We start from the raw sequence: 23,116 nt of genomic DNA, 5'->3' as shown, positions 1-23,116 counted from the left end.
CAAGTGCACTCCGTAGTGAATCTACTGACGGCTTACATCTTCTGAAGGCACCCTCTACAATGTCGTTTTCTCTTTCTGCCGCAGACCTCAGATATAGTCAGTGCCGACAGACTGAAGCACACACAAAGGAAGGCAATAACAGCGGGTTTCCTGAGTGAAGAACAATTACGTAAGTTTGCGAGAGGTCGTGCTAGTCACAAGGAATCGATGCCCAGTGTATATATCCAACGAGTTTACTATTCGGTTCCCTCGTTCATAAAAGGAGAGAATTATCGGTGCTTTGTTATTACTTCATATATAACGTAAAACCCGACACACAAAGACAGCATCGTTAAAGTTGATGTGTGTCAGTGGTTTGTAACAAGTTTCACGTAAGGTCACAGATTATGCTGTAAGTCCAAATAACAAGTAGAATCTAGTTCTTTATGAATCTTACAGTTGGTCAGATAATGCCTCTCGTGACTCTAAGGAGCAAAGCACAGTACCACATTCTATCCCCGATGGGCCAATTGGGACCGACCAATCACCATATCATCGTCTGCCAATGACGTCATTGGATGTGCTGTGGACGGGCGTGGAGTCGGCACACCACCCTCCTTGCCGTTGTCGACTTTCTTGAACTTACAGCCGCTAGTTCTCATTCAGGCACCCCTTGATTAGCCTCATGAGGCTGAGTGGATCCTTGTCCAGTCCTTCCATCAAGGAAAAGTTCCTGGCGCTGAGTCAGCTCTGTCAGATTCGTCACATATCTTTTTACTTTTCAAAACTGTTAATTTCCTATTGCCAGTTGATAAATGTTTGGAAATTAAGCAGCCGGCCGCGGTGGTCTCGCGGTTCTAGGCGCTCAGTCCGGAACCGCGCGACTGCTACGGTCGCAGGTTCGAATCCTGCCTCGGGCATGGATGTGTGTGATGTCCTTAGGTTAGTTAGGTGTAAGTAGTTCTAAGTTATAGGGGACTGATGACCACAGATGTTAAGTCCCATAGTGCTCAGAGCCATTTGAACCATTTTTTTTTAACTTAAGCAACCTCTGAGAAGGAAATGTGCCCTTGTTTTCTTTACGTATGCATGTTTGATAATTGATAATCTGTGTCCTCGTTCCTCACTTGTTTCCTAATCAAATTAATGTGAAAATCCAGTCTGACAACGAATGAAAAAGAGGGAGATTAATAAAGGAAGCACGGAAAGACATTGGCGTGTGTCCCACTACTTGCTGTTTAACCGAGACATCCGCCTGCTGTGATTAAAAGTTGGTGGAGATTGGTTTCCACCATCAATTTCGCTGTGAACAGAGCAGAAACAGTTTCAGTCACCCTCAAAATTAGCTCCTTTTAATAGAAAATAGACCGAAAATTTGGTACTCCTCTTATCAGGCCAAGGACAGGGAACTCAGATATTATTGAAATAACATTTTTTTTTTTTTTGTTCGTATGAGGTAATGTTCGGATGACCCAATTTCACACGGGAGTAGCGTGCCTCTTCTCCCAAAGTGGTGTGTTGCGCCTTGTGGACAACATAGAGCACAAGTAATGTATTCAGCAGAGCCACTTCCCTTGGAGTCCGCTTCAAAAGCCCACTAAGGACCCGCCGAGGTTTGTTCTCCGCAGAGGGAATCTGGCAGGACACTTCTATGATTAACGGTGGAGATCTGCCTCTAGTAGACATGAAGAGAAAATTCAGAAATTGAGGTTTATACCTCGAGCAACAAGCTGATGCCAGTCGGAGCTGACAGCCTGCTGACGGAGTAGGAAGCTACACCCTTGGCAGGTTTACGGCCACCAAAGGTGTTTACCAAAACACTGGGAAGAGTTATGATGTTTTCGAAAAATATTCAGAGTGGTACGGGGAGAAACAAGCATTTGCTCATGTCTCATATGCTAACGCCAGGACTATGGCTTCCAGTGTGTGGTGTGTGTCCTGTCCGAGTCTCATAACACAAGAGAAGGGTAATCGTGTGGAAATTTTCTCTCTCCCGATTGGTGAAACATATAAGCATGAGACCTGATTGGCTGATGGAGGTTTTTTGCGGAACTACTTTTGTTGAGACGCCAAAGTTTGAGAAACGGAAAGTACGGAGGCCATTCAGTTTAAGCGAGTAGTAGAGAGAATATTCGGTTTCGTAGAGTGGCTGAGAGGAGATTCGATTTCCGAGAGCAGTGAAGAGAATTTTTGGTGCCGGAGATTGGCGGAAGACGGCAGCTCCCTGGTTCTGAGATCGATGAAGAGCAGTTGGTCTTCGATCCAGATCCGAGACACAGCCAGAATGGTTATTCTCCCTGCAGTGTTAGGATGTAATTCAGACCAGCAACATGTGAAGTTTAAGTGCCTTATGACTAAATTAGAGACGTTTCACAGCCGTAGTAATGAATCTTAATTTTTTAATTTCAGTACTTTCGCGATTCTGGACGTAACGTTTGTTACAGTGAATCTTTGGTCACCGTCACTTGATCGTTAACTTATCTGGTGCAAGTATAATTTCTGATGCATGTCTGATCCTTCCTCAGTACCATAGGTAACTCAATTATTTCTGCCACATCATTTAAAGTCGATTACGTCGCGAAAACTGGAAGTAACGCTTTCTTTCCTCTGTGTTCCCCAGTAACTCATGGACACATATGTGCAACTGAGACAGTTTAATAAATCAGCTATTTCTTGTTACTTTGAACCAAGGCGTCTGCAATGTTCAGTTTTTCCCTTGCGTCTAGAACTTTTTGAAACAGATGGGTATTAATCGAATTCCTTTATATATCATTCCGGTAGCTAGTTAATCCCATATGACTTTAATATTGGTTAACGAAGGCCATCAACGATGTGTGAGGGAGATGGTTTCTTATGACAGTTTCGTGTCGTAAATCCTCTTTTACTTAACAGATAGCTTGCAGTCAGCCTAAGCGCCATAGGATATAGCTTTATGTTGTATTAATCACTAATGATCAGGAATCTCGCGAGTCTTCTATTGGTTCATTAGTAGTGTAACTTTCTTTAAAAAATTACAAAAAACATTACAATTACGTTGTATGAATGTCGGATCCGTGGAATGTGTACTGAACTCGAATTATCGTGGAGCGTGTTGAAACTGCAAGTGGTGTGCTTACTCTGTGTTAATGTAAGCAAAACTTTACACGAATTGATTTTGCAATGCAACTCCCAATACCAATAAAGAAATACAGTCACTGTGAAGTACATTCAGCCTTTTAAGCACTGAATCATCTGGCCCTGTTCAAAACTGATAACTTTGGTCCTTGTGCACATAACAAATAAATTAAATTGTCTTACCCCTAGATTAGCAACGAAATAACGCGATATATTCTGATCTCTCATGAGAAACAAAATCATGCTAGTTACAGCCTCGGTGATGTGCACTGCTCGCTGTAATACTTTGAAATGCACACGAAATTGTTTTGGGTGATGAATGAAAACACTTACGAAAATCCAACTTCTTTGAAGAATATATGACCTGCACAGCGAGGCGGTCCTGATTGTGGTGAATTACTTACACTGATTTTCTTTTTTTTAGCAAAATTATGTTCCAAGTTAAGTTTGTCTTTTCATACACAATAAGATTTAAACACCAAGTATTATCTAACTTCATTAATCCAACATAAATGCAAATCCCCAGTTTAAATATAGCTCTGTTAACTAATCTTAGAAGCATTACAAAAATGAAATATCTAACTAGCCTTCTCATCAAAAGAGTTTCCGTACATTCTGGGATTACTCAACAATTACAAATTATCTGCAAACTAACGCGCTCGCAAAAAACAGAAATCACAATTATTTAACATCTGGACCTTGGTTGCATGAATTTTGCTTTACATTCAGCAATATTGACATACCAAAATTAATCTGACAGTTAGTGGCTTCACACAGCACACCACAAAAACTGTCTACTCCATCGTCTTTCCCTCACGGACAGCTACCAACAACTGAGCGCCAAGCGCTCTCTTACTGCAACACTATAATAATCTGTGACCAGAAGCAGTATCTCTGGGTCTCCGGTCTTATGCAAAAATGCCGCAGTATAATTGTTTCAGTAGAAACAAACAGTCCAAGCAATAGACAAGTTTCAGCATTATCAGTAATCGAACCCAAGTCCTCCGTGTAGGAAACAGACACGCTGACCACAGAGTTACGGACTTGGACAGTATGTATGGATTGTATTGAAGAAGACAAGGAACGGACACAATCGACTATGCAGTCGTATGGGTGGCTTGCTGTCACGCGGGGCACGTAACACTGACGACCTACGGTTACCCATTGAACGTTATTGTTGTTGTGGTCTTCAGTCCAGAGACTGGTTTGATGCAGCTCTTCATGCTACTCTATCGTGTGCAAGCTTCTTCATGTCCCAGTACCTACTGCAACCTACATCCTTCTGAATCTGTTTAGTGTATTCATCTCTCGGTCTCCCTCTACGATTTTTACCTTCCGCACTTCTCTCCAATACTAAATTGGTGATCCTTTGATGCCTCAGAATATGTCCTATCAACCGATCCCTTCTTCTAGTCAAGTTGTGCCACAAATTTCTCTTCTCCCTAATTCTATTCAATACCTCCTCATTAGTTATGTGATCTACACATCTGATCTTCAGCATCTTCCTGTAGGACCACATTTCGGAAGCTTCTATTCTCTTTATGTCTAAATTATTTATTGTTCACGTTTCACTTCCATACATGGCTACACTCCATATAAATACATTACATACTCGATGTCAAGAAATTTCTCTTCAGAAACGCCTTCCTTGCCATTGCCAGTCTACATTTTATATCCTCTCTACTTCGACCATCATCAGTTATTTTGCTCCTCAAATAGCAAAACTCATTTACTACTTTAAGCGTCTCATTTCCTAATCTAATGTTCTCAGCATTACCCTATTTAATTCGGCTACATCCCATTATCCTCGTTTTGCTTTTGTTGATGTTCATCTTATATCCTCCTTTCAAGACACTGTCCATTCCGTTCAGCTGCTCTTCCAGGTCCTTTGCTGTCTCTGACAGAAATAACAATGTCATCGGCGAACCTCAAAGTTTTAATTTCTTCTCCATGGATTTTAATTCCTACACCAAATTTTTCTTTTGTTTCCATTACTGCTTGCTCAAATTTTAGTTGTATTGTTTTACTTCGAAATGAAATGTGGCGGCAGCACGCTAAAACATTCGATACCACTCATTTAAGCAGCATATATCCCACGAAGAATATTACATCACCGTGTGATCTTTGACAACCTGAAGAGACACGTCAGTTTCAGTCGGACGAGGAAGTACAAGCGTGGGTGCGGTTTCTACGAAACCGGAATTGAACGTCTCGTGTCCCAGTGGGATAAATGGTTCAAATGGCTCTGAGCACTATGGGACTTAACATCTATGGTCATCAGTCCCCTAGAACTTAGAACTACTTAAACCTAACTAACCTAAGGACAGCACACAACACCCAGCCATCACGAGGCAGAGAAAATCCCCGACCCCGCCGGGAATCGAACCCGGGAACCCGGGCGTGGGAAGCGAGAACGCTACCGCACGACCACGAGATGCGGGCAGTGGGATAAATGCCTTAACGCGTGTGGTGATTAATTTTGAATGGAACCATTCCATGGTCCTGTTGTGGTAGGTGCTCGCCACAATCGAACAGTACACAGGGCCTTACGTCTAACTTAAGAAAATTACTCACAAACCGAAGCACATTCTACATTTGCCTCCGAGTTAGAAGTTGGCGCTACAGCGCAAATCCACATGTGGTGAAAATCTCGTCGAACACAAAAGTGCTCTAGTCGGCGCAATATACGACAGACAATACACAAGATGCGGTACCAGAAATATGTATTATTTACAGCACAGGAGACGGGAGGTGGTGACGGTGTCTGAAGGAGGGGGGAGCAGAGAGAGAAATGAATAAATTCAATTTTCGTCACACAGTCGTACAGAGCTTTTGTGATGCGCGCTTTGCTTTTCGTAATAAACGTGCAGAACGTAGCTTGGCGAGGCGGTTCGTTTAATAAAAGGAACCGCGGCGGGCCCGAGATTCAAATAAAGCGGGCAGCCGACTGGCGACTGGCGACTGACGAGTGCGCCCACCGACATATTCGGGGCGTGTAACAACACGGCCCGCGCCGCGCATATTTCCATAGCTGAAGAATGCGCTGACCAGCGGGAGGGACGGGCGCCAGGAATTTCTCATAAAAAGTTCGGCATTCGAAATGTCCTCGGACGTCAGCGCGGCGCGGCGTCCGAGGAGGAAAGGGAGAAGATGGCCTCGCTTCTCCCTTGGCGACTCGAAGCGCAGGCGGCAGCGTCAAAGAATACGATCCCTCCTCTGTGGTGAGTCGCAGTCGCCACGGTCCACTCTGGTTTCGTGAACTGTAAGTGAATTAACGAGCCATATTAGCGTTAAATAAGGTGAATTACTATCAGACAATTGAGAAAGTAGGAAATAGAAATTCTGATGAGCTAATTGCTAGTATAGTGTTAATATTTAATATCATTCTGCCCCAGTTGTTGTTCCGTTGCCTCGCAGATAATATCTGTCTCTCGTATTTTGTAACTTAGTTTCTGTTTTACTTATAACGAAAACTGTGTCATCTAATTATTTTGGGCGTCTTCAGTGATCTATAAAAAAAATAACTAACTAAAAAAGTTCGAGATAAGGGTGTCAACTGCATTATTCATGATTGATCATTGTATTATCTTCAGAAAATCTGCTTTGGATATAATGTGAAAATCTTTGCACAATATGCAAAAACTATGGCTTTTAAAGCAAACATCTAGTATGAACCAAAATAACCGTAGACAATAGAAATACTGAGTAACTGCCTCGCTTCCAGTTATTCGCCAAGACGTGACCAACGGCATTAATCAGTCAGTATCTCGATCTCAAACTGAGTAAACAGCAGGACAAATATGGAACCATACGAAGAACATAAACTAGATAAAAGACGAAAGGAAGAAGAATGAAACATTATAAAGCGATGGATAGGGTGAATTTGCTTTATGGCTTAGAGACGTGGGTGATGAGTACTAACAATCGTAGTAAGACACACGGATTACAAATGAGATTCCTGAGATCAGTGATGGGCTGCATGAGAATGGATAGAAGTAAACAATGGCGACGTACAGAGAAGTAAATGTTTTTGAAATAAAAGACAGAATCAACCATAGTAAATAAAAATGGCACCCACGCCTGGAAAGAATGCAAGAAGGAAGAGCACCAAAAGAAGTTTTATCATATAGACATTAGGACTCAAAGGAAACGTTGTCAACAATTTCTTCTAAGACCGAATCAGGCGAATCACCTAACACTTAAAGAAGTTGATGTCTTCCGGATGTTCATTGGCTCCGTTGTAAGCATTTTTAGACTTCTCATCTACAAAATAAAAAAAAAAACTACTTTTAGGGGTTCTATGCCCTCTTTTGCAAGTCGTCTCTCATTTTCATCAATTTTATTAATGTTTTATTTCATTGCACTGTGGTAACAGGCCCAATAAGGTTATTGAAATCAGAGTATTTGTACTGGGAGCTCAAAATATTTTTCACTTGATTGATATGCATGTTGGGTTACTTCCCTGGGTGGCCTGTGCGAGGCGAGCATCGGTGGATGCGGCACACTGCATTTCCGGTTGGGGACTGCACTTCTACGAATACTGAAATGGTCCTACATCAATGGGCTTAAGCGCCTCGCGGAACGACTGACGTCGGTCGAGTTTCGCCTTTTGTATGCAGGGCGAAACTACCTGTGAGACGTCTGAGTGTCGCCGCAGTTTGTGTGCTTACCGTTCTGGCGCGTCTGGAATGACGACTGCTGGCGATGACTGACTGCGCTGTCCTCGTGATTCTGAGAATACTTGTGGACCGTGCCCTGCTGGGCGCGACTGTCTGGCGCCGGATGGCCTGTGGTCTGGGCATGTTGTTTTCGTAGCCGGTCAAACGGCAGGTTCAGTGCACTCAGCAGAATAGCAGAGACATGATTGGTCAACTTAAACTGAGGCTAGTTGACGTCATAAGCCCCTGCTCGAAATTGGAGGGAACGGTCGCTATTGGCACTAATGATGTTCTGAGGCAGTGTGGGGGAATTTTGGAATCAGCACTGAATGCTGATTCGCGGTTTTCGAGTGGTAGGGACTTGAGCGATTTGGCTTCGCTCTTGTGTTGCACAGACGCATGGATTCAGGATCTGATCTTCGTTGGAGTCACGCGGTCTTGCTACTTAATCGCAGTTTTTCGGCAGAACTTAGAATTCTCGGAGAGCCTCCGAGGCCAGGGGTTGAAACAGAGTTGTTGCACAGCAGAAGTCGGCGCCGACATCATCGGAATGCTGCCTGCTGACGACCTGCTTCAGATTTCAGGATTGGTAAGGTATTTAGCGCCTCCGACATTGTAAGACCTACCAGTTTTATACTGAAGTCCTCAAATGCACGCGCGCTCGCTTTGTTACAAGCCCACCTTGCTTGTTTCTCCATGTGATCCCATTCGAGCTCTCACTACTAATCGCGATACTGCAACATAGTTGGGAGAGTGATATTTGATTCATTAGGACCTCCAGTCATTATCGTCTATCTATTGCATCACAGAGAGTAGGAGTCCCTTGTTCTCGAGGCAACTTATTCTCATAATAGTCCCGTATACCCTATCCTTTAACCTACCGTATGTGTTGATAATCATGTGCCTTTATGTTCTGATGTATAATAAATCTCATTGTAATATTTAATCCACGTATCATTTCGTAGATATATGGAGAATTCCTTTTCCTGTTGTTTATTATAATAAAGTTCTCTCTTGTTTTTCTTCTCTGAGTAGATTACGACTTTTATTAAATTATTGACAGTGTGCACTCCTTATTTTGCCAACTAACAGGGTCCACCATCATGTTCTTTCGTTACCGTTGTGTGCATAACTAATTAGGTGGTAGGTAAGCAGAGTGCCGAGTGCATGTCTCGTCCTCACGCAAAATTCGTCAGAATTAAAGATGTACAAACTCTTCCCCACCCCGGCACCTCGCAACTTATGCAATGATTTCTTAAATTTCTTTGTAAACAGCTGAAGATGTCTAAGACAGGCACGTGAAATTTCTTTGGTTAGACCAAAAATAAAATTGGATTTGCAAAAGATGAACAGTAATTACACTTATTAAAAAGAAAAAACGCTAATCGTTAGTATTCGTGGCGTAGTAGTTAACTTAGGATTAGTAGTGCAGTAACAGCGAACAGTGGAGACGACAATGTATCTTTTAGGGGCGAGAAATGTAAGCCTGGAGCTCCTTCTACAATTTTTCAGGCTTCCACACTTCCTTCCATTACCAAATTGACAATTACAATTACTAGATGTGTTCTGTAGACAGATCCCTTCCTCGAGTCAGGTAGTGTCAGAAATTTCTTTTTTCTGCAGTTCGTTTCAGTATCTCCTGATTAATTATTCCACCCACCCAACTGTTGCTCAGCTTTCTTCTACTGAAACATATTTCAAATACTTTTATCGTCTTTTTGTCTAATATGTCTGTCGTCCACATTTCACTTCCGTACAAGGCTATACTGCAGCAAATAACTCCAGAAAATAGACTTATATTAGATATTAACAATATTTTCTTTTTCAGAACTGCTTTTATAGTTATTGGTAGTCTGCATTTTATAACTTCCTTACTTCGGCCATCATCACTTATTTTTCCGCCCAAATAACAAGACAATATACCACTTCTCGTACCTCATTTTTCCTCATTTCCCACTCTAATTCCCTCAGCTTCGCAGGATTAATTTCGACTACACTCAATTATCTTTGTCTTACTCTTATTGATGTTCATCTTATTACTAAACAGTTAATTTGCGTAAGCCAATAAGCCACCCAAGAACAAAACAAAAATTTGTCACTTAAATGCATTATGAGATATTGAATATATTGTTCAAAAAATGTTCAAATGTGTGCGAAATCTTATGGGACTTAACTGCTAAGGTCATCAGTCCCTAAGCTTACACACTACTTAACCTAAATTATCCTAAGGACAAACACACACTCCCATGCCCGAGGGAGGACTCGAACCTCCGCCGGGACCAGTCGCACAGTCCATGACTCCAGCGCCTGAGACCGCTTGGCTAATCCCGCGCGGCAAAAATATTGTTACCTAATTTTAAATCGACAAATAGTATCAAAGATATCTTAAAATAAAATGAAAACTAATGGTTCTCTCGTGACTAATGTATCATCACTGCGAAAGTAGATATACTGATCGTGGCTACCCTACATCAAGTGAATTACATCCAGTAAAATTAAATAAGCAGTGACGTGATCAGCTAGCCTAATGGTTAAGGTGGCTGCTCGCGAAAGACAGAGCCTACAGTTTCGTGTACCGTACTGATTATTATTAATCACTGTTTATTATTTATATGCTCGGCAGGTCTGATTGGTTTTCAATGATATTTTTTCATCTCGCTACGACTTTACTGACGATTGATCCATATATTTCAATTCGGTAAAGGAGACACATCAGAAACATTGAGACAGGCCTCAGACAAGGGGATGCTCTCTCATGTATTCTGTTCAATGTCATCTTAGAGAAAGTAATAAAAGAGTGTAGGCAACAGGAGTGGGCTGGAGTAGAGATGGACGGTAACTTCAATTGTCTCGCATATGCAGATGACATAGTACTATTAAGTGAATCGAAGACCAGCTGAAAGAAATGTTCCAGAAAATGGACACTTCTGCACAGAAGGTAGGGCTCAAAGTGAATCGAGAAAAAACAGAGTTCATGCAATTAGGAAGAAGACAAGAGCAGGTAGAATTTCTTGAGATAGATGGCAAGAGGTTCAAGAGAGTAGACCAGTTCAAATACCTGGGATCTTGGTTTACCACGAACAACAACATAAAAATAAACATCAAGGAAAGAATAGCAGTGGGAGCGAAATGCATGCATTCCCTCAGAGAGACGCTTGGCTCTAAATTGATCTCAGTGAACACTAAGATGAAAATCTACAACATAGTGAATGCCCAGCAGTAATGTACGGTTCAGAAACATGGAGCATGACTAAGCGAGAAAGGGAAAAACTATTAATATTTGAAAGAAGAGTAATAAGGAAGATATGGGGACCAGTTTTAGATAACGGAGAATGGAGGAGGAGGAAAAATGAGGAAATCTACCTTCTGATGTGACAACGAAGTATCCTACAGAAGATAAAGGGCAAAAGAATACAATGGGTGGGCCATGTAGCCCGTATGCCAGATGGAAGACAGGCGAAGATGGCATTAGCAGGAAAACGAAACATCAAACGCCCCATTGGACGTCCAAGGCAGCGCTGGATGGACAACCTGGCGAAGGAACTATCAGCCCTCGGAATTGAAGACACGTGGAGGAACCGGGCACAAAACAGGAAGGAATGGACGCAGTTTGTGGAAGCAGCGCTTGGTCTGCAGGGCCTGGGATCGCTGGATATCTATGTAATCTATCTAACACAAAAAACAAAATGTTTTTGTAACTTCACCTGAATCTGGGTCAATGACAAAAAATTCTTTTCTCAAATTAAGCTCGACATGGTACTGTAACTCTCAAACAAACTCGGTCATGATTGTATTTTGTAAGTAGCGCAAGAAATTACGAGATACAGGTGCGTGTGAAACAGATACTATGTTGGTCGTCTGGTGCATGGTATCTGGCATGAATGATAGGTTTATGCTGTTCTCAGTGGAATCTACCAAATAATCACTCGTATTATTGTGTTATGTTCCAAAGCCTGACAGATGGATGATGCAGTTAAGAAGATACAAACCTTTCATAGAAAACTGCAGAAACCCATTTTCGTTGCGAAATATGTAAATATTCTTTCGTATTCCGTCACTCGTGTAGAGATTATGAGCACAATAAGAGAGTAATAACGGTTCGTTCAAAGGTATACTATAGGTATACTATCAGTTTATTTATATATCGTGCTCCATAGCTGAAACATACAGACAGAACAGTGGAAATAGCCTACCCAGAGGGAAGAAAGGTACAAAAGCTAAATTGTACGCATAAATGGGCTGAGGTCCAATACGCAAAGGATCCAAGTTTGGTTCCAATGCTCGTGCCCACAGACCCAGCAGTGGCGCTGTCTGGTAGGGCGCAGAATACCAGGTAGAAAGTTGGACAACATTTCGCTCCGTTAAGTCAGTTTGAGAGGAGCCTACTCATCTCTAGCGGTTCTAGGCGCTCAGTCCGGAACCGCGCGACCGCTACGGTCGCAGGTTCGAATCCTGCCTCGGGCGTGGATGTGTGTGATGTCCTTAGGTGAGTTAGGTTTAAGTAGTTCTAAGTTCTGGGGGACTGATGACCAAAGATGTTAAGTCCCATAGTGCTCAGAGCCATTTGAACCGTTTGAGCCTAATCATCGGCAGGAAAACAGCCGGCTGGTCGACACGCCGTATGGCTTACCAGGTCGATTGTTCGGAGCGTTCCGTCAGACAATGTTGGGAACAGTGGACACGAGATAGCACGCACGTGCGACATACGGGGACTGGAGCGATCAGGAAGACCACGAAACGAGAGGATCGAAGTAGTTACAACGCTGAATACGTGTTCGAGAGAAGCGGTGACCTGCTACGCTGTTTGTCGTGACTTCCTAAAGGCACTTTATAAGCTACACGTCTACAGCTTACTGTTGGTACGTGGCTGAATCGACGTTATGTTACGTACCAGTCCGCAAGCACTCTTAGCTTTTGTGTACGATTAGTGGTTAAGCCACCTACAAGAGGTAACTGTTCTATTGAATCAAGGCGCTCAAGGCTCCTGTAGTGACTCACTCCACGATACAAACAGATGTACGGATGCCAGTTGTTCCAAAAATAATTTCTAGACGCTTTATGGATGCGAATTTGCAATCCTGGGGCCCTTGTCGTGTACTGTCTCTAACACCAATACATCGGTGACATCCTCTACAAAGGTATCAAGCCAGAAAGACGCGGAATGTCATAGAATGGCACCAGACGACCAACATAGTATCTGTTTCACACGCACCTATATCTCGTAATTTCTTGCGCTACTTACAAAATACAATCATCACCGAGTTTTTTTGAGACAGTACCATGTCGAGCCTAATTTGAGAAAAGAAATTTTTGTCATTGACCCAGATTCAGGTGAAGTTATAAATTCTGATTCGTTTTGGTAACGGATGATGACCGGATACGGGTGTGGATGCAGCCTGCTGAACGGTACTGCTCGAACAGTCGGCACAGCCAGTGTAATGGCCTAGGGGAGGGGGGCGGGGGTGTGTTGGGGCTATAGCCTACGGTAGCCGATCCTCTGTAATTTTATGACGCGGAACCTTACCGGTTCGGATTTACATTGATGACATTCATCATCATACAGGATGACAATTATTGAACTATATGAAATAAAGTCGTCATAACTTCTGAACTGTTTGCGTTAGGACGTTCAATAGGCACGGTTGACCACGGGGCATGATGGGAGTCCAAGGCAGCGCTGGATGGACAACCTGGCGAAGGAACTAGCAGCCCTCGGAATTGAAGACACCTGGAGGAACCGGGCACAAAACAGAAAGGAATGGAGGCAGTTTGTGGAAGCAGCGCGTGGCCTGCAGGGCCTGTGATCGCTGGTTATCTATGTAATCTATCTAACACAAAACTTTTTAATGCGTTTTATTTATGCCAATATGCATTTCGGGTTTGCACCCATCTTCAGCTGGCAAATTACGTGGATCTTCAGTTACTACAGTAGTACAATCTCGACAGCAGTTTGGATGCTGCAGCAGGCCTGTGCAAAAGCAACTATTCCAATCATTTACTTCAATTTCGCGAGTTTAAAGTTACGCACTATCAGTTGTTCATTTTACTTACATTCTCCTGGATGCTCTTCGTTTAAAAAACTTAAATAAATCCACATTCGTCCAACATGTAGCAGAAGAAGAACATCAAGTAACAGACATATCCCATAACCTACAAGTTCTCCACCTAGCCAACAAAGGAAAAAGAATGAACCTCCTAGAAGAAATCGAAATTTATTCACATAAACATGCATCCCCTTCTGACATACTTAACGACCAAACAGAGCTGCCAAACCGAATTTTCTGAAAAACTTCCACACTCTACTTATCAAACCACTTACTAAGCACAATCAAGAAATAACATAATCTAATAAAACCCAACATATGCATGTAATTATATAAAACATAAAAATCCTAATTCTATCTCTGTTATATTGTAAATGTATGAATTACTGCTTTGTGTAAATGTGTTATGTTTGTTTATTATCTTCAATACTGCAAAAAAAAAAGAATTGTATACATCGTACTTAGAATACTTCTATCACCCAAGTCAATGTTTAGAAAACAGTAGCTTATCTTAGAACCTAAAAAATTTCGTAAAATATAACTCTGTCCATAGATAAACCGTTTGTATGTGAAAAAAAACTGTCAGTCGACAACATAGCGGATAACGCAGTGCGCCTGTGTAAAATACGTGATAAAAAGTGTTTGTGTTGTTGCAAAAAAGAAGATAAGCCAAGAAAAAACAAGGAGAGGAGAATGTAAGTAAAATGAACAACTGATAGTGCGTAACTTTAAACTCGCGAAATTGAAGTAAATGATTGGAATCGTTGCTTTTGCACAGGCCTGCTGCAGCATCCAAACTGCTGTCGAGATTGTACTACTGTAGTAACTGAAGATCCATGTAATTTGCCAGCTGAAAATGGGTGCAAAACCGAAATGCATATTGGCATAAATAAAACGCATTAAAAAGTGGCTGGTTACTGTATTTTTACAGTGAAATATTATTCCTACGTCATTTTGCGATGTTGCAGTGCCTATGCTGTTCCGAAGTAGAAAGCAATAGTCCCGCGGACATGCATCCATTTAAGCCAGAAAAAAAATATTGCATCATATTTCGGAACAATACAGGCACTACAATACAGTAATTATCTTCCGACACCGAGAGAGCGTTTTTCAATTTAAATGTCTCCCCTTACTGGAATATACATAACGGATGTACGAGTGCAGGTTGTGAACACATGATTATCGACATACGGAAGGTAGGGTCTGGCCCTGAGTCGTGCTCGGATAGGCGGATGCTAAGTCGACCGTTAGCGATAAGCGCGGAATCCGGGTTCGAGTCCCGGTCCGGCATAAATTTTCACTGTCGTCATTCCGTTATACACCTGATTGTTGTCCACATTCGCGACTGAGAATACATTCCAATTTTTCCGCGGTCGGCCTGCCACATGCCGCCGTGTCACGCTGTGCTTGATTTCGAAGTGGCTGTTCAAGATTTGCCGGGCAATCTGCCTCAGGACAATATCAGACGTCTAATCGACAGCGGAGCGTTTTGCGGCATGTATTGAAAGAAAAGGAGTTCCAATGCGCTACTGATGTTACAACGAATTTGTCTACTTGTTTTCACTGCATTTGTTTTCGTGTCTTGATTTTGGGATCAAGTAAATCTCTCATCTGTATAATTTTGCCTTAATTTCGATATTTCGATCACATGCTCCCCACTTAGTGCGATATTTTAAATGTACCTGAGTGTATTTCAGTTCAGTAAAAGTAATACAAAAGAACTATTTTTGTGATTTAATTTGTAGCCCTGTCAGTGACAAAACTTTCTTTTCTTAAACTGGGTGGGATCAGAACTGCAATTCTGAAACAAACTCAGCGATAGGAGTGTTTGATAACTGTCACAAGAAATTACGAGATACAACTGCATATAAACAGAAATTATGTTGGTCTCGTGATGCATCGACTCTGGCGTCATTGGTAACTTTGAACTACTCTGTTCTCTGTGGAGCCTACCAAATAATACTATTTTTCCAAAGTCTGGCGGAAGGGAGATACAGTTACGAACTAACATATACTGTACAGAAAATTACAGTAACCTACTTTCGTTAACATATCTATAAGTCTTATTTTGCATCTCGTCACTCGTGTGGAGATCATCAACATAATTTGAAAGTAACAACAGTTCGTTCAGGGGTGCACTATCATATTTTTTATAAATTGTGCTCCATATCTCTAATATATTTGAATAAATTCATAGCCGGCCGAAGTGGCCGTGCGGTTCTAGGCGTTGCAGTCTTGAACCGCGAGACCGCTACGGTCGCAGGTTCGAATCTTGCCTCGGGCAGGGATGTGTGTGATGTCCTTAGGTTACTAGGTTTAACTAGTTCTAAGTTCTAGGGGACTAATGACCTCAGAAGTTGAGTCACATAGCGCTCAGAGCCATTTGAACCATTTTTGAGCCAATAAATTCATATTACCATCATAAACTGCTTTTATTGACAACTACTTTCAGTAGGAACTACCTACAATCAAGAGGTGATTATTACCACATATTTCTGTGCCGACTTGACTGAGGTACTTCCTGCCAAACCTAGTTGACAGTAAAGCATTACTCACTAAAAGCTGCTTATGGAAGTAATATGTATTTCTACAAATTTACGAGCAATCGTTTTCCTACATTCCAGACCCGAACGGAACGTAAAAAAAAACCTTCATACATCATAAAGATACCATTCACAATAAACTTAAATGAGATTTGCGAAACGTAGGTGAGGACATTCCGAACGAAGCGTGATCTTGATAACACGACAATGTGACTGTTTCACAGAGTTTCTTCTTTCACCAAATGACATTTATTTGCCCACCGTCTACATTTTTGTTATTACTTTGCATAACTAGGATCTCGCAGCAAACAAATTACGAAAGAAATGACGCGCAGCTCTCTCTCTCTCTCGTCGACCCCAGGTTGACTCACGAATTTGATCGCCGGGTTTAGCGCGCCGTTGACTCTTAATGAAGCGCGACAAATCAGGGACAAAAAGCGGGGGAAGGAAAGAGAATATGATAGTCGCTAACCTCGGCGTGCCTCTCCCATTGGGGCATTCATCCCTGGCCGTGGGGCGGGCGGGAGGCGCTCTCGACGAGTTTCATTAACAGACACCGGGCGGCCCGTCGCCTAGGAGTCGCTGCCAAGCGGACGGAATGCCTCGCTCGTAAAACGTTTGAATATGGCCGAAGTTTCCAGCAATAAACGCATTTGGATCTAAAGAGGTTTTTCAGCTGCCGGTATAAAACTTTATGCGTTTCCGACCCTTTTTTGTGTCCCCGTGTCGGCAGTGAGAGCTCCAGCTACTGGCTGGCGAGGGACCGTAGTTTAGTTTACAGAGGGCGGCCCCCGCGTCGGGGGCAGGGTGTCTGGCGTAAGCGCCACACCCCCGACTTCCTGGCTTCACGCCCCCCACCAAACGTGTATTCCCTTCTAAACGAGCAGTTTACGCCCGACTCAGTGCACGCCCGCCGACCACTGCGTGCATCCGCCCCATGGTACATTGCTTTACCTTCCTCATACAGTGTCAGCGTCAGAAGTGCAGATTTTTATAATTCTTTTGCATTTTTTACATTGGCAGAGAGGAGGAATTCACAGTACATCAAATGCTAAAAATTTAGAGACTGCATCAGTGCACAAGCAACACTCTCCATAAGCTCCAAAAGTATTGGAAGGCTTTCCACTGACCCAGTGGCAGTAACGCTACGCCACACTCTTCAACAACCATCCACTACTTACCAACCTGAGCAACTTTACATCCCACCTCTCTGACAACTTCATAATGTCAAATAGCCTTTATTTCGACTACTCTTGATTTTCCACAGTACGTGAACATCAAGATACAACAGACCCATCCTTTGATTCTGAATTCTATATTGACGACAAATTTCAGTCACATCAATCCGGCCCATCAAGAAGTGCCGAAAAGACGCAACAGAGCCTCCAGTGACATATGCATTACTTGTAGACATCTAAATAAATCTCCACTTTGTTTCTAAGACTGTGTCTTATTGCAATATGTTAGTGTATCAATACATATTATGAAATTTACCGCTTAGTTTTTTTGTCCACACAGAAAACCTAATTTCAACAACTATTATAGTGGCTTTGATACGATTTTCAGTAATTGACAGACTGAAGCAACAGGGAAGTTTGTTACAGACAAATCGTCTGGTGCCAGAATGAAATTTTCACTCTGCAGCGGAGTGTGCACTGAATGAAACTTCCTGGCAGATTAAAACTGTGTACCAGTCCGAGACTCGTACTCGGGACCTTTGCCATCGCCAGGGTATCAGGGTCATGGCTGTGGATGTTGAGGTTGGCAGCAATCACATAGGTGGAGAAGGTATGGTCGACAAGGGAAATGAATTTATAGCGAAGAGGAGCTGTGGGATTGATATAAATAGTGGCACAGGTGATGGCGAGGGAGGGAAAAAGATGCTGAGGAGAAGGTATTCAATCAGGTCATTGAACAGGGGTAGTGGCCAGACAGAGAGATGCTTGAAGTTGCCTATAGCGACTCCACCTCGGTCGAGGGGAAGGGGATTGTCGGTGCGGTGAAGGAGATAGGGAGGTGTGCAGACAACATGGTGGTGGGACAGCGTATGCATGAAGAGGTATTTGTTGGCAGGGACGGAATGAATGTTGAGGTAGAGGCGACGATACTGGTGACATGCCAGGAGGTGAGAGGGGGAAAGGAAGTGAGGCAAGGAGAAAGGGGCTTAAATGAGGGTGTCTAGGTGGCTGAGGGTAAAGTGGGCCTGATTGTGGGAGTCGGTGGTGTAGGTATTTAAAAGGAAAACAGAGCAGGAGGCGAGGGAATTCACCTGGAGGGTGTGGGGGCGCTGGAATGGGTGGATGTTCTGCAGGACAATGGTTAGGAACTGGATGATGTCTTCTGCTAAAGGGGGAGGGTGGAGGGAATTGTTGGGGTGGATGGTTGGGTCAATGGGGCGAATGTGCACAGTGAGCCCAGGGTAAATGGTAGAGGGTTTTGCTTTGCATTTGGAGGAGTAAGTGGTGTAGGGTTCATTGCAGGTGTTGCAGGAAAGGGGAGAGGCGAGGTTACGACACCGTTTAAGGATGGGAGGCTTTGCAATAGGTCAAGTTGGGCGGGGGGGTTCTTGCAGTTTTGGGTGAGGCGGTCATTGCACAGGAGACAGTGCTGGCAGCTGTAGGACTCAGGAGGGGAACGGGATGGGTGAACAGGGTGGCAGCAGTTGAAAATCATGGCCCCCTGTGTGAGAAGGTGATCGATGGAGGATTCAGACTCAGTAAAGATTGGCATGAGGAAGGTAGGGCCAGAGGAGTTGTAAATACAGTGAGCCGAGCATATTTCCAGGGTGGGATGGGCGTTCAGTTCTGCCAACACCTCCACTTGTATGACCACAGGGCTGAGTTTCATGATCACAGTGATGAGGACTGGCATACAAAGCGGTGATTGGGGCTGACAAGGAGAGGAGGAAGTAAGGAAGGGCGTGAGGGATACATGGGTGAAAAAGGTGATGTGGGAAAGGTGGCACAGGAGATCTGTTGGGAAAGAGGGAGAGGAGGACTTGATGAGAACAGAGTCTCTGTGATGGATAAGTTGGGTAATGGGTGCACTGGGAATGTATGTCCAGATCTCTAGGGTGAGTGTGTGGGCATCTAGGAATTTCGGATCAGAGTTGGCAAAGACAAAGGTATACAGGGTGGGGATGGGGAGGCAGGAGGAGGGGTGGTATCCATGGTGTAATTCCTCGGCTTGGAACTGAGGGGATCCAACCCTCGAATGTTCCACTCATAGATGTTAGTACGTTATCTGAAAAGAAAAAATTTCTGGGACGGTATAATATCGTGTTGTATATATGGGGTCCACTATTGGGAAGTACACACGTGCTCTGTAGGCAAGGTAATATGACTGAAGCTGCTTGTTGTTACTGTCTCCGATTATAGAGCATATACACTGTGTGATCAAAAGTATCCGTACACCTGGCTGAAAACGACAAGTTCGTGGCGCCCTCCATCGGTAATGCTGGAATTCAATATAGTGTTGGCCTACCCTCAGCTTTGATGACAGCTTCCACTTTCGCAGACATACGTTCAATGTGACACCCTATCACCTGACCACGTTCGAAGTCCGTGAGTTCCGCGGAGCGCCCCATTCTACTCTCTCACGATGTCTAATGACTAGTGAGGTCGCTGATATGGAATACCTGGCAGTAGATGACAGCACAATGTACCTAATATGAAAAACGTACGTTTTTGGCGGTGTCCGGATAGTTTTGATCACATAGCGTAGCAGCGCGGCAACAGCTGTGTATTACTCCTACACAGTGCACTATCGCACCACTTTAACCAAAACAAGTCTGCCATTTTTCTGTAGCTCAAACTCAAAATGAAGCCTGTGCCAATGTAAGCCATTTTTGTCTCCTTATGTCAGCCTATATAGTTGTTAATATTATGTCGTCACCATCAATAACACCATCTTCAGTATCTTACGTCCCATTGCAGGTATTCGTCAAGACGCTGTCCTCTCTTTGCTTCTACCGTACTGATATCCCTCTGAATCGCAATCTATAATTGTAAGACAATCCACCAACAGCTTCGCTATTTATGACTTTTGTCTAATCATACACAGCTACCACATCTATTTTGAGTCTTTATTCACTGTGCCAGCCCCCTTTTTAGTTGCTCTAAGTGTGTGTGTGTGTGTGTGTGTGTGTGTGTGTGGCCATTTTACGGATCAGATTGCGTTAAGAAATTGTTTTCTGAAGCATAAGACTTATAGTTATTGCACAGCATTAAATTTCAGAGCTTAACTATCAATGACTCGATCCAGATCATTGCGAGTTATCGTGTAAAATGATTCTTTTTTCTCTTTATTGTAATTTCATCCCCTCTTGCCCCATGTGTGGGCTAGTGGGGGGGAGGGATTGGGGAGAGCTGGCAGCGGTACACTCAACCAGCTCTTCAGCCAGGGGTCTATACTCACTTAGGTGCAAATAAAACATCGAGACAAAATGACTATGATTTTAAATGATTTTAACGTAGTGGTGAAATGTGCGGATTATGAAATATCGTCAGATAGTACAGTTTTAAAACCACATGAAGAAAACTAAAAACACTCGAAAAAACACTGGAACAACACAGAAGAGACACAGATCATTAAAAACGGAGCACTGCACACTTTCTCTAAAACTCGAAAGAAACTGTACTGGTTTGATACACGAAAGGAAAATGGTTACAAAGGGAGAGAGGCGAATGATAGGCATGGGAAGTGGGTACGAGTAAGAGGTTTCGGTGACAATGGGATAGGGATGGCTGTTGGGGGACAGGGAGAGAGGGGTATCTGGCACTGCGGCCTTTGAATTTGAAAGGAAAAGGGAGTGGAGAACGACTGGGATGGTGATAAAAAAAGATGTGTTGCAGGTTTTTTTTCTTTATTGTTAATTTCACACGTAATACAGATAGGCCAGCAACGGCACATTACGCCCATCTTCGGACACAGATAAAACTAATGACACAAAAGAAGACAGTCGCAGAACAGACAGGGTGGATATACAAACGTAGACATACAAAATGAAAACACACGGAGCCGTTCACGGGCGCAGAGTCCAAAATAAAAATGTTCAGACATGTGGGCACGCACAGAGATGACAGATGGCACACACGAAAGTTGGAGCACAAACGAGTAACACTGGAACACTTGAACACAAACACGACGACACACACAAACACTAGGCGATGATCTCCGGCGCGCGAAAGTTCACTAGATGTGTGCAAGTTCGGGGACCTGCCAAAAGGGAAAAAATGGGGGGGGGGGAGGAGGGAGAGGGGAGTGTGTAGATGCCAGTGGCAGAGGAGATGGGAGGGGAAGGAAAGAATGTAGGGGGGTTGGCGAAGTCCAGGGGAGGAGGGAGGGAGGAAGGGAGGAGGGAGAGATGGGAGAGAGGGTGCCCTTGGGAAAAGACACAGGGGGTGGAAGGGGAGGATTAAAGTTGGTAGGAGGGTTAGATGGAGGGGATGAGGGCATCCTCAGGGAGGGGGAGTTGGCGGAAGCCACCTTGGGCGAGGGTATGGACAGTGGAGAGATGGAGAGCAGGTGGGATGTGGGAATGCAGGCGCAGCAGTGGACGAGGGTGGGAGAGGATGGGAGAGACAAGCGGGTGAGGGGGATCAAGTTTGCGGGAGGTGTAGAGGATCTGTATCCGTTCAAGGAAAAGAAGGATGTGTGGTAATGGAATAAGGTCATAGAGGATCTGTGTGGGGGAGGGGAGACGACTGCGATAGGTGAGGTGGAGCGCATGGCGTTATAGGATTTGTAAAAGGTAGGAGGGGCGGAGATCCAGGCGGGATGAGCGTGGCAGAGGATAGGGAGATATGGGATTTATAGGTATGGAGGATGGTGGAGGGGTCCAGACCCCATGTGCAGCCAGAAAGGAGCTTGAGCAGACGGAGTTGGGGGTGTGCCTTGGATTGTCTGGAGGTGTGGGGTCCAGGAGAGACGACGGTCAAGGGTGACGCCAAGGTATTTAAGGGTGCGGGTGAGGGCGATAGGACGGCCATAAATGGTGAGATAGAAGTCGAGGAGACGGAAGGAAGGGGTGGTTTTGCCTACAATGATCGCCTGGGTCTTGGAAGGATTGACCCTGACGTTGAGCAACCACTGGTTACACCAAGCGGTGAACCGGTCAAGATGGGATTGGAGAAGTTGTTGTGAGAGTTGCAGAGTGGGGGCAAGGGCAAGGAAGACGGTGTCATCGGCGTACTGGAGAAGGTGGATGGGGGATGAGTGTTGCAGGGTGAAAAACGATCCCTTTAAGACAAAGCTACCTAACTCACATACTAAATAACCACTTACAGCAGCACTTCTTTTTCTACCACTCACAACTTACACCATCCTATGTTAATATTACGAAAGTTCAGATCCTGAAAGCTGTGAACTCTGTCATGTCTTTCGCATCTGTTTCCCACGCCTCTAAAATTTAAATTATTTTAAACTTCTTAACGCTTCTAGCCCTCCTCAGCCATCGATCGGTATCGTTCAACTGCCATCTAGTGGCTGCATTTAGAAATTTCGGGTGCCATAACAAACGTGTGAAAAATGATTAATTGAGAATATGATGAGCCTTCATTTGAAAATAACTTATACACTTACGTGCACAGTAAAATACGTTGACATAAATTCTTGTCTAAATCTGCCGTTTATGCGTATCAGAAACTTATGAAATAACAAAGGGAAAAATATTCGAGGGTTTGCACTTAAACAGTGGCAACTATTTATTTATAGCTCGTGCAAAATAGATACTTCTTTCAAAATTTTACTGATATTCAGAGTAGTCACCATCATTGTG

The sequence above is a fragment of the Schistocerca nitens genome, chromosome 6, assembly GCF_023898315.1.
Source record: "Schistocerca nitens isolate TAMUIC-IGC-003100 chromosome 6, iqSchNite1.1, whole genome shotgun sequence".
In the NCBI taxonomy this organism is placed as follows: domain Eukaryota; kingdom Metazoa; phylum Arthropoda; class Insecta; order Orthoptera; family Acrididae; genus Schistocerca; species Schistocerca nitens.
This window is presented reverse-complemented; position numbering follows the sequence as displayed.